Consider the following 12,905-nt stretch of genomic DNA (forward strand, 5'->3'; position numbering starts at 1 on the left):
TTTTGGAAGTAGCTTCAACTTGAACTACACATCATGTCAAACGATGTCTAAAAATTCAACAGTAATGCAACCAAATTTGTATGATGCAATAGTTTCTACTTATTGCATCTCTTGTTCAAAATCGGTGCGATAGATAATACCTATTGCATCGACATGAATTACTATCTCATCCAACTCCTTCTCGATGCAATAATGACCACCTATTGCATCAGATTTGCAAAATTGATGCAATAGCAGCCACCAATTGCATCAGATTTGCATTTGATGCAAGGCGAAGCGATGCGATAGGGTCAAAAATTAGTAGTGATTTATTATACTACTATATATAGAAATATAATAATGATCCCTAAGTAACTATCGAAACATATTTCTTACTTCTTAAATGCATTCGATCACAAGAAAAACATTCCACACATACACCATGAGGATTGTGTGATAGGCTAGATAGTGCTCAAATATCGTTTAATTGCTGCTAAAGAACCACAAGGAATAACCTGATAGCATCAATCCAGCAGGATGCGGCCTGGCATCAAAAGAAGTATGTGACGAAGTGCGATGCATCAATCCATGTTTCAAAACTCTGCAATACGTATGTGTTGCGACCAAGCAAAGAAATGGCTTTTCCTGTCATAAAAATGGAAAACTCACCAATAAAATGATCCATTATTCTCAAACATATCTCTTTATTAATTTGGCTTTTTATATATTGCTGTTAGTTTAGTTCTTCTATCTTCCCCAACTTCCGACAATCACCATCTCTTGGCACGTGCGCTTTGCGTTTGGGCAACTACATCACCAGCCATGGAGATGAAGGGTGTTCTCTAAACCTTGCTAACTTGGTGTGGCCACTGCAGCTTGTCGAGCGATATGTGTGTCTACTCCTGTTTGAAAGCATATTGAATAATCTCTCTATTGAGTAATACTCATACACCACAATTGGACTCTGGATGAGAGAGTTAGACTACAACAAATTTGACATTCTATGACGATATGTATTTGTCATAGATCATATAATATCTGTCATGACACAAGATTTGTGATGCTTCATTGAAAATCTCTTCATCACTTATCTTTCATGTTTAACCATGTTCTATTATGTTCTGATTTTTCCTCATAGAACTTATGACAATATTTTTTTGTCACTTATGGTGATAGGAAACATATTTAGCAAGGTAGAAAACTCATAGAAAATCACTTTGTCACTAATTTTTTCATCATATAGAACTTATTTAGCAAGGTAGGCAAGACTGAAGTGATAGCAAGTTTAAGGTCAACAAGTTATATATTTATCAAAACGTTTTAACAAGGAAGGATTTTTGGGTTGTTACACAATCACTGACAGCCATAGTAAACTATCTACAATTAGTCAGTTGGGTAATCTATTAGTCTGATTTTATGGCTTGTTACGCTGCCATCATATATTTCTAACCATGGAAAACAAATGGGGGCTGCTATATAACAAACACTCACTCTACCAACAAATAAACACAATATATCTTGAACTAGTTTCCTGCTACAACTTGAAACACACACGAACTGTAGAGCTTTGAAACAACGATCCAGTCCTTTGATCGAATTGACACATCCCTAGCCATGGTTGCTGCTGCTACTCGCGCCATGGCTGCTGCTCCTGCTGCTCGTGCCATGGCTCGCTGCTCGCCCGCGCGGGCCCCGCGTCCTGCTCGCCGCTCGCCTGTGCCGCCGCGGTGCCCTGCTCGCTGCTCGCCTGCGCGGCGCCGACACCCCGCTTGCCACTTGCCTGCGCCGCCGTGGTGCTCTGCTCACTGCTCGCCGCAGAGAGCAGAGGAGAGGAGGAGGAAGAAGAGGGAGCAGAGAAGGCGGAGGAGGCAGATGGAAGAGGGCGCAGCGAAACAGAGGCAGGGGAGGGAGATGGCCGGTGATTTCTCGCCGTCGGCGAGGAATCCGGCGAAACCGAGGGCACCGGCGTGCTCCTTGCGATGAGCCGCACCTAAAGGTCCCTAGGGTTTAACCCCTACCGAGCTCTAACTAGGGCGGTGGCGTGCATGGCGGACGGCGACGAGGGCCCGATGGCGCTCCAGCGAAATCCGACCATGGCGGGTGCGGCTAAGCTCGGTACGAGCTTCTAGGGTTCGCGGGGAACATGAGGGAAGAAAGAGAAGGGAGTGAGAGAGCTCCGGTGATAGCCGGCCACGGGAAGCTCGAAGTCCGGTGAGCCCCGGTCATGGCGGGCGGCGGCGGAAGTGGCCAATAGGCCCTCACCTAGGTTCGATCGACGCTGCGAGTGGGTGGAGATGGTGGCGCGAAGCAAGGCGGAGCTATTGGCGTGCTGGCTCAGGCAATGGCGCGGCTGCGGTGGCGCACGAGCTCGGCGGAGCTCCTCGACGTCGGTGCAGCTCGGTTTCTCCGTGGCGAGCGCGAACGCGAGCAGGGCGAGGCAATGCGGGCGAGAGAGAGGACACGGGCGCGACGTGGCGGTCATGCTGCTCCTCCCCCCCTCCATTGTCGGCCTATCGCGGCCGCCTGAAGAAGAATGTGAGCCCCTCGTGGAGACAGGAGGCGAGCTCGGGGACCCTCTCCAGCTCCCAGTGCTCGGGCACCTCGACATACCTCGCCTGCCTCCGTGCGTATAGGAAGACACCAGCGAGCAGCGCGAGGAAGAACGCCCGCCAGCGAGTAGTGTGAGGAAGAACGCCCCAACAGCGGCAGCGACAGCGGCCTAAAGGTGTCCAGCGGTGGGGCTGTTGCGCCTTCCATGGCGAAGCTCCAGCCCAGGACGTGGCCACGCGGGCGAGCAGCGAGCAAGGCACCATGGCGGCGCAGGCGAGCGGCGAGCAGGATGCAGGGCCCGTGCGGGCGAGCAGCGAGCCATGGCGCGAGCAGCAGGAGCAGCAGCCATGGCGCGAGTAGCAGCAGCAACCATGGCTAGGGCTGCCTGTGCTGGCCGCCGTGGTGGCAACGACGTGTGGCGGGGAGGTTGGGGAAAGGCCTGGCAGGCGGGGCTCGCGAAGAGAGGGAGGGGATGACAGGTGGTCCCAACCTGGCGGTGAGAGGGAAAGGCCTGACAGGCGGGGTCATGGCGGGTTTACTATGCAGAAACCGCGGTCGAATGGGCGCAAGGGCCAATTTTAAATGATTTTGAGAGTTAAGGGACTGCGCGTGTCTGGTTTTCGAGTTAGAGGGCTAGAAACAAACTGCAGCCATAGTTGGAGGGCCAAAAATAGACTTTTTCCGCTAAAATATAATGGTGTGATTAGGAAATTATCGCCACAATAATTAATGAAATAAATTATTGCTATATTTATGTAACAGTTAATATGCTAGCTAAAATATAATGGTATGATTAGGAAATTTGTCGCCACTATAATTAACAAAATTTGACTGACGCCTAGCCTATCACACAATGCTCATGATGTATGCGTGGAATGTTTTTCTTGTGACCTATGCATTTATGAAGCAAAATATGCTTAGTTATATACACCACATTTCTATAGTGAGTAAATACTAACCATAATATGGTGGTATGACTAAGCACCGGTATAAGTTGCTCTAAGCTCCTCCTTGATCTATATATACAAACACCACCCCTCTCCTCATTTCATATCAACACCAAAGCAACCATTTCCATTTTGTTTGTGGATTTTAGTAGTAGCTAGCAAGCTAGGTAATTGCTAGGAGCTATGGCACGCAGGAAGGTGAATCTGCGGTGGATCTCCAACAACGCTACCAGGCCTTGGGAAAAAAGGCTGGTGAGCTCGTCGCACTCTGTGGGATCAAGATCTGCGTGGTGGTCTATGGTGATGGCCAGGCCCAACCAGAGGTGTGGCCCTCTAATGCAGAGGCCAAGCATCTCCTCAAGAAATTCAAGGACATGCCAGATGTTGGCAGCTTCAAGAAGATACAAAATCAAGAGGAATTCCTCCACAGTCGCACGTTAAGGCTCCATGAGCAGGTGAGCAAGTTGGACCATAAGAATCATGAGCGTGAGACCTTGGTCCTCTTGCATGATAGCTTGGATGGACGGTGCCCAGGCCTCGTTGGCACCGCCAAGGATGAGCTCGCTAGCCTTAGGAAGATGGTGGAGATGAAGATGAGCAAAGCCAAAGCACGACTCCAGGAGCTTGTCGTCGAGCAGGGAGCCCTGCTAGAGCCATTGCAGGTGACGCAACCAGTTTCATCCTCGTCATATACACAGGCTTCTCCCTACACCTACAACGAGATGCAAAGCATGGCACCACTAGAGGAACACCAGTTGCAGCAAGACTGGCCGATAGCCAGCCCAGACCCAAACTTTGGCGACATTGGCACCGTGCTCTATAGTGCCTTTGTAGGCAGCAGCAGGGACGCTAGTGGCAATGGGTGTGAAATGATGCAGCCTTACAATCTGGGTTCTTGCTCAGGCCTCCCATGGGCACTGTAGTAGAACTCACATTCTCTAATAATTTTGGTTGCATTTCATCTGTTAGTCTTAAGGGTCTTGTCTTAGAATCACTCATTGCATCCCATGTATTGTGCTTCGTCACAGAATAGTTCGAGTCTGCATTCTTGTTGTTTCGTTTCTAACAATATGTATGCATGCATCCCTTTCAGTTGTTTAGATAAATGATATATTATATTACTGGTGGTTCTATTTTGTGGTATTGTTTCTTTATTTTGCACATTTTTTTAGATTATGGATTTTCATTAATCCGGCCTCTATATCACAAAGGATATACACATCCAAAAGAATACAAGAGCACTTAGACTCACACCTCAACAAAGAGGAGTACACACAACCCAAAAAAGAAAATACTATGACCTCAGCACATCCCTGCTTCTCGACATCCTCTCCTAAAACGGCTAGATTCGGCAAGTGGAAGTTGTCAAGTCGCCGCCGCCCCTAGTGCACCATCGCTGCGAACCTCTGCTGGTGCCATATCTTCATCCGCTTCAAGTGAGCTGACGTCCACATGTTGCCGGTTAGCCCACCTTCATCCATTGTCGTCCAATAAGAACTAGCCGATTAGATGCGAGCCACGATCGATCCACTTCACCGGATTCCAAGGCGTCCGCCACCCATAGGGCAGCCACCGTCATTCGGATCATGGTTGTTGCCTCTGCCAGAGTCCTCTGTCGCGCTGCTGCTAAGGATATCCTCTTCTACTCGGACTCCTAGGCCTCTGCCGCCCCTAGGGCTGCCGCTGCCAACGGGATCTGCCTCCACTTGATCCGTCTCCTCGTCGCTAACATCCTTGCACCCTTAGGATTGTCGCCGCTGCCGAGGAGGTCTTCTACCCAGACTCCCAGGCCGCTACTGCCCCTAGGACATAGCTGCCTATGGAACCACCTCCGCTAGATCTGCCTTCTCCGTGCCGAGGACTGGCTATCGACGCTTAGACCGCCACCATCCTCTGCCACACCAACCGCCGCCCAAAGGGACAACACCGCCGATGCCTCGCTGCTACCCGCTGCCCTCCCGACCACCTCCGCTGCCGTCACCATAGGGTCCCACAGCCACACTACGAGCGCCGCCATCAGGCACAACCAATCAATCTTTATTTTGCACATATCCAGAATATGTACCAAGCATCTAGAAACTACGAGATGTTTTGTACGAATGATAAGGTGTTTTGCTTCTATTGGTGCAATAGGATAACACCATAAAAAATTGATAAACAGGTTTTCAACACTATTATAAAGATAAATGCCATGCTTTTATTTATCTAGTAACATTATAAAATAATGTATTCCAGAGGTACAAATCACTTGTATTGTACTAAAAGCAGGCAGATATATAACGATTGACAAGAAATCTTGGAGAAATTGAATGTGCCATCCAATAGAACTTTTGTAAGGCAACCACAGGAGTGGAAGGAAATGTCGAGGTAAGAAAATCAAATGTGCAGGCTCCCTCGAGCATCAAATGTGGAAATAGGAGTTGGCTGGAATTATTTCATTAAATTGTGCCTACTAGGATTCGAACCCGTGACCCCTGACTCTGATAGTGTATTGAGTTGTATATACTTGTCAGTTAACTCAAAAACTCGAACTGTCAAGGAAATGTGGCAATTCACTTATACTTCAGAAGGATTTCTAAAAAGGTACCGTTTGTGTTTCTACAGTAAACAATAGCTCAAAGTTCAGGAATGCTTAGGTTTAAGTACAAAGAGTTTGAAACATGAAAATAAAAACCGTGGAGCTTGATTTATGTACATACATAATCTAAAATGGATGGGATTTAATATATTTAGTGGGCAGTTTCAATTGAAAAACCAGTTATTTGTACAGTTTGCTTCAGTCGTCACAGGCACAGTGGCTCAACTAGACACAAGAAAACACTATAGAAACATCACTGGAACATCAATGCAACTCTAAATCTTGAGAGTAATAAGATCACTTGAATACTTGAACGCATACTAGCCTATGTAACTGGGAGACCAAGAATGGTGACTCACATGAAAATGTTTCATAACCCCATTTATTTGAAGAGAAATGCTCTCTTTCCAAAAACTGTACGAATTCTAAAGAATGCTTAGTAAACAACTCCAGTTTCCAATTATAAGACATTTTGACCATTTGTATAAGCCCAAGCCATCCAGTGCAGCCCAGCCTATATACTTAGTGATGGAGACAATGGGACAAAAGCAGACCAGACGGTGCGCGAAATGTGGCCATGGCCATGCCATATCCGGCTAAAGGCTCACTGAATCCGGCCATAGCACACTAGATCGAGGCTGGTGTGACGGTGCCACTGCGGACATGGATGGAGCCACCCTAGGGGCGGGGTGGGGCGGCCGCCCACTAGTAGAAAACAGACCTTTTATCCGAGGCAAAAATGGGCTCTAGTCCCGGCATTTTTTGCGCCCGGGACTAGAGAGACCTTTAGTCCCGGTTGGTGTCTCCAACCGGGACTAAAGGTCCCTGCCCAACGGCTAAAAGTCCTCAAACCTTTAGTCCCGGTTGGTAACACCAACCGGGACTAAAGGTAGACCCTTTAGTCCCGGTGCGTAACACCAACCGGGACTAAAGGTCCTTTAGTCCCGGTTGGTGTTACGCACCGGGACTAAAGGTCCCCCGATGGGTTAGTTCAAAAGGGGGGCATCACATCCATTGTTAAATGTGTTGTGTAGGTGGGGTGGTAAGCTACGCGCGAGGCAATGCATGAGGTCTTGGGTTCGAATCTCACGGGACGCAACGGTAGGAGGCATTATTTTTTTAAAGCTGGGAGGACCTTTAGCCCCGGTTGATGTTACGCACCGGGACTAAAGGTTCCCTTTAGTCCCGGTTTCTGACCCGGGACTAAAGGTAGACCCTTTAGTCCCGGATGCTTACTCCCGGGTGGGGAACCGGGACTAGAGGGGGTTCCCCACCGGGAGTAAAGCCCATCTCTGTATTAGTGGCCCCAGCTACCGGCGACATCGTCCCAGACCCCCGGACCCCTTCTTCTTCCTTAGCTCCGTCTGCCGAGCTGCCCAGCAGAGGCTGCGCCGCCGTGATATGGAGTCGAGCGAGAGCGAGCCGCGAGCACCGAGTAGCGAAGAAGAAGATGACCGGTTCATTTTGCTGGGCAGTGGGAACTGGGCCTTTTTTGTCACTTTAGATGAGCCCAAGGGTCCAATTTGGCTCCCCAAATCCCCAATCCACTAACACCATCAGCGCTCAGGCTCAGCATCCCGCATCCCCAATTCCGCATCGACGCGGCGGCCGCCGCCCGCTGCCACCCCACTCGCCGGCCGCCACCAGGCGCCAGCTCGGCCCACTGCCCGTCCACCCCGCCGCCAGCGCCAGGAGCGATGGAGGGAGGAGGAGAGGAACTTGAAGCCGGGGCCGGCCGCGGCCACGGATAGGTTAGCAGCAGAGCAGGGGCAGCAGCTCCGCTGGTAACCTCATTTTATTCTGTAAATTTGAGGTAACATCTTGTGTTGTTCATCCACCTTTTCACCATAATTTGTGTGATTCTAGCTTTTTCGCTATAATTTGTGCAATCGTAGTATGTAAATATTGTGCGATTTGGGTCATAAGCTTTTTCGTTCATCTTTGCGTCAGAACTCGCCCCTGCTATAATTTTTTTCTAGCTCCGTCACTGACTACGGAGTCACCGTTTGACCGGACATCATCTCCACCATCGATAACGACGACGAGATCTTCTGCAAGGAACCAAACTATAGCTGGTTCAGGTTGCAAGCACGCCTAGAGAGAAAATGCACGAGGAGTGCAGAGAGGACTCATCACCATTGTTCACGCACTGGTGCGGGCCTCTCGCCGGGTGATCGGGTGGCGGTGAGGTCGAGACGAGTGAAGCGAGTGACTTTTGTGGCAGCGGTGCCAGCACGGGTTCAGCCTGTGTTGCGCCGGAGAGGAGCGACGCGGGCCCTTGGGAGCGTTATGCCCTGTTGCTAAATTTTTAGTTCTCTGCACATGTTTGTATGATATAGACCCGTTTTGTTTTGCGTTTGGGAAGAGAGACTTCTAGAAGTGACGGAAGAAGAAATTTTTGCTCTTTAATACTCCCTCAATTCCAAACTATTAAATGTTTTCGCTTTTCTAGATACTTTGCTTTTACTATTTATCTAGACATACTGTATGTCTAAGTGCATAGTAAAAATTATGTATCTAAAAAAATCAAAACATCTGACACTTTGGAATGGAGAGAGTAAGCTAGGTATAGATCGATATAAATATAGATATAGATAGAAACATGGAACCATTATCTCATGGATTTTATCTCTACCGACAAATGCCTCGGCTCCTCTAAAAATATTTTGTATGTCCTAATTGTGAATCCAGCTGCTGTCAAATATGGCGTCAAGCTCAAGATCGTTGAAAGGGGTATCTTCCCATGTTTCCGCGGGCAGCGCCATTGGACTGATGTCTAAATATCCATCACTACACACACAAGGAGTGTTGGACATTTCCATCACTAGGTCATCAGCATGATAAGGATTCAGAGTGTGGTGGCTACTGAAACAAAGGGTAGAAACTTCGGCAAGAGACAATGGCCCCTGTTCTTGCTCGATCATGGCAGGGCTAGTCAGAATGGTTACTCCCTCGTTGTTGCAGTAGCTTAGTTGTGGAACATTGTTACTGTTGTTGTATTTGATGGAAGTTGTGATGTGGCTGCAGGTGTTCTCACTGTTTAGGTCACCTGAAACATTGGCGGGTCGCTATTGTTGTGTTGCTGTATTTGCTTTATGGCATGGCAACCTCTGTCATATTTGTAGCTACACCTGAAGTAGTTCCTGCATAATAATGCAATGCAAAGACTTCAGTATTTGGCAATAACATTAGTTATCTTTTTTTTGTAATGTCAAGGTGAAAAGGAGGCAAATTATAGAATACTGGGAACCAAAAAGCAGTATGTGAACTGAGAGTTGAACTGGTGCTGGCATTTCATTGGAAAAAAAGGACCTGCTGGAGCAGACCTGCACTTTTGTTTCTAAGAAAGAGTTGTACCTTGTGAAATGGGTTCCATTGATCTGTTTCTCGCCATATTTTCTCCAATGATACCCATCTTCATGAGGCATGGAAATCAAGAGAACACATGAACTGCCATCATTTAGTCTGAAATTAAATCACTAACATTGATCAGTGAAGGGAATGGTACAGCATTGTTTCCCATAAACCAGCATGAACATCGATGAAGAGCGTATTACACAAGATAAAATAGATTAAATGTAGAGAAGGGAGGTAACAGAGATTTATAATTAACATGGAGACAAGTCTGACTTAACCTATGATTACATCATCAATTACTAACTACTAAGTGATACCAGCTCCACAACACGATGTACCTTGTCCTTTTACTCAGCACTCCTTTTGAATCTCCTGCTCCAGACCTCTTCTGCCCTAAAAGATGAGACCTATTGGATATTGTTGAGCTTGAATGACCTGCGACAGCAGCAGGAAGCTGCTGCGGGTCCATGACCAGGGAAAAATTTATCGGCGATAAAATTTCGATAAACCCGATAATCCCGTTTAACGCTGAGGTCCGATAAATTTTATTTATCACCGAGATTCCAATTTTCACTAATCCACCTACATGAAAGTGTGATATTATCTTATATCAATACTATTATGTGCTAGTTCTTAATGTTAAATGCTTTAGATACAACTTATGTAATTTTCTAGAGAAATTAGGTATTTTTTGTTTTTATTTTTGACCGAGAAATTTTCCGATAAATCCGATAAACCCGTTTATTGGTGACCTCCAATATTTTTTTTGCTACCGGTAAAGTGAACCTTGTCCATGACTGACAAGGCAAGGCGCAACGCTTGCAGTGCCTCGTTGAGGCGGCTCTGCACCAGATTGGTGGTCGTAGCTGAAGATGGTTGCTCGTTGCAGAACTGCAAGACAGGCTGCTGGCTCTTGATGAGCTCGTATGCCTGTGCAACTTCTCTCTTGGCAAACTCGTGATCCGGCACACAATCCATGTGGTGTGGCTACTTCAGCTATAGCAAGCTTTCAGAAGCTGGGTGCCAGACCTCAGAGATAAGAGAAGCTGCTGGTGTCTCTAGTCTCTACTTAGCGCTGCTATGCCTATTTATATGGACTCCTGGAACAAAATGATGCAGGTGAGTGCGCTAATACTATATATCGCTAGCTTGCTAATGGTGGGGAAACTGGGACCATGAAGATGCTTGGAAGCTATGAGGATTTCTGTTGTTGCTACGTTCCTAGGTTTTAGTAGTCATCATAATTAACTAATGGTTTTCCTTGGGAGCTGCTGGCCTGCTGACATGTAACATGTGGACGGCTGATCGAAGGCTGACCGGAGCCCCTACCTACCAGGCAATTTTATGAATTCATCAGAACGCGGAAACAAACATATAGTATGGTTACGTTCAGGCAAAAGTGGGCGGTGATACAGCGTAGGAAGCACAGGCAGGGTCAAACATTGGCTGCTAGCTAGGCCCTCATCCAGCTAAGTCTAACAAAAATTCAGAAGCAGCTGGTTGAGTAGTCTAACAGCTTTGACATAATTCTGTTGATCCCAGGTTGAAATTAATCCTTAGCTCAAGAGATTGACACGTGCGGACATCATCGACGAACGCGCCGGACGGCCGGAGACGGCGCTGGGCGCGGATGCGCACATGCGGCAATCAGAAGCGGCATCGCGGCATCCACCGAGTGCGCGTCGAGACCTTCCACGTCATAGTCGAAGTCGGAGTCTGGGGCCTCCGCCCACCTCAGCAGCTTGGAGCAGCGACCTAGGTGGGAGGAATAGTGCTGCGGTAGGGGAGAGTAACGATAGAGAACTGGACGGCCCAGCAGCTGCGAGGCCTGTGGTCATCGGTGCTGCAGTGGCGGCCTAGGAAGCGGCATGCATGGCCAACCTGCGCAGCCAAAGCTGGCAATAGCAGCCACTGCCAGAGGTGCAAGCTCTAGGAGTTCAAAGGTGGCCGCTCCATGTGATGTCTTTGTGGCTTCCAGATCTGGTTTTTCTGCTGATTTGAGCCCACCATCGTGCAAAATCAGATAGAGAAGGTACTCGATCTATGGTGGGTGTAGTCGATTTGGTTGTGATGTCACTGGATCTGTGGACGGTGGGGAATGGCGTGGGGAGGACGACGATGCGGGGGGTGGTTCGGGACAAGAGGAGGGTTGGGAGGCTCATAGAGACCCATTGGTACGGTGAAGCTTCTTACTTATTGGAGGCCTCCATGTTAATCCTCACGACGCTATAGCATGCTGTATTTTTTTGCACCAAGATTGATAGATAGCAAAAGAACCAAGCTTTTTAAAAATTTTGTTTGATTATGTGTTTCGATGTAAACTCGGTCAAACCTAACTCAAACATCCCTTCCTACCTTATTTCGAAATCCTAACCCAAAATTTTCATTCTAAAACACTAGAAATGTGTTTGGTGAAACCAAAACCCATGCGAAGGTTTTTTGTTTTATTAATAAACTAATAATACTTGTGGTCAAACTATTCTTAAAAAAATTGTTTGGTATAAACCGAGAAGACTTCAAACTAACTTACTTAAAACTACAAACAAGAGTTCATAACAGGTTACTGTCACACCCAATTTTAAGGATAAAATTGAATGCACAAAACTCGTGTGTGCCCAGGGATCCATCACACACACAAGCTGACAAATTACATAAAGTATCATCACGGTATCCTTACATCAGATCCATAATACAACTTAGTCTTACATCACACAGCGGAAAATAAAAATATAATAAAACTCTCGTGGGCTCCATAACAGGGAAGGTCAACTGATTGACCACAAGCCTAAAAATCCTCAGGAAAATCTTCATACCCGTTGTCATCTGTGACCTATCCGGGATTTTTATCCAAATAAAGAGAATAAACAAGCGTAAGTAAAAGTTAACATGGGGTTATGAAGCTCAAAAAGGTTGACTCTGGTTTACTGCGATTAGCATTTTTAGTAAGTCAAGCTTTTATTCTCAAGAATTATCAAATTATGCTTAAGCTCCCATTTAATCCCATAAGAACTTATATCAGGGTCAAGTGTATCATATATCATCATAGAACAACTTAAATGATCAACAACAAGTATCCAGTTATTCTGTGAGTTTTCTAGGCCGCTCGTGACCGTGAGCACGGCTGTTATAACAGTTTGTTACCCTCTGCAGAGGTGGTGCACATTCACCGCGAGTCGTGATTCCCATATGCCCGGGTTAATTACTCCCATGTCACTGCCAAGGTGAGCGGGCAGGGTACACTATGAAGCCATTTCATAGGTTTCTCTAACAAGTTAGGGCCGCTAGGTTTCCTTGGCAGGCAGATGTAGGAACCCCCCTTTCCTATGGCACATATCCATCGCGGCTATACCCATAGGAACAGAGGCAGCCCTATACCCAACGTGGCAAGCCCCATTTGCGCCAAAAAGGTAACCTCTAACTAGCTAGAAAAGGTCCTATTACTGAGCTAAAGTCAGAGCCATATGACTCTCCCGGTTGCACTGTCAGTCCCAGCT

General features: G+C 47.2%; 1 pseudogene; it reads left to right on the forward strand.

Moving 5' to 3' along the window:
- Positions 1 to 3,659: 3,659 nt before the first annotated feature.
- Positions 3,660 to 4,399, forward strand: LOC136480532 (agamous-like MADS-box protein AGL80; annotated as a pseudogene).
- Positions 4,400 to 12,905: the final 8,506 nt, after the last annotated feature.

This window comes from Miscanthus floridulus, chromosome 9, assembly GCF_019320115.1.
Source record: "Miscanthus floridulus cultivar M001 chromosome 9, ASM1932011v1, whole genome shotgun sequence".
Lineage (NCBI taxonomy): Eukaryota > Viridiplantae > Streptophyta > Magnoliopsida > Poales > Poaceae > Miscanthus > Miscanthus floridulus.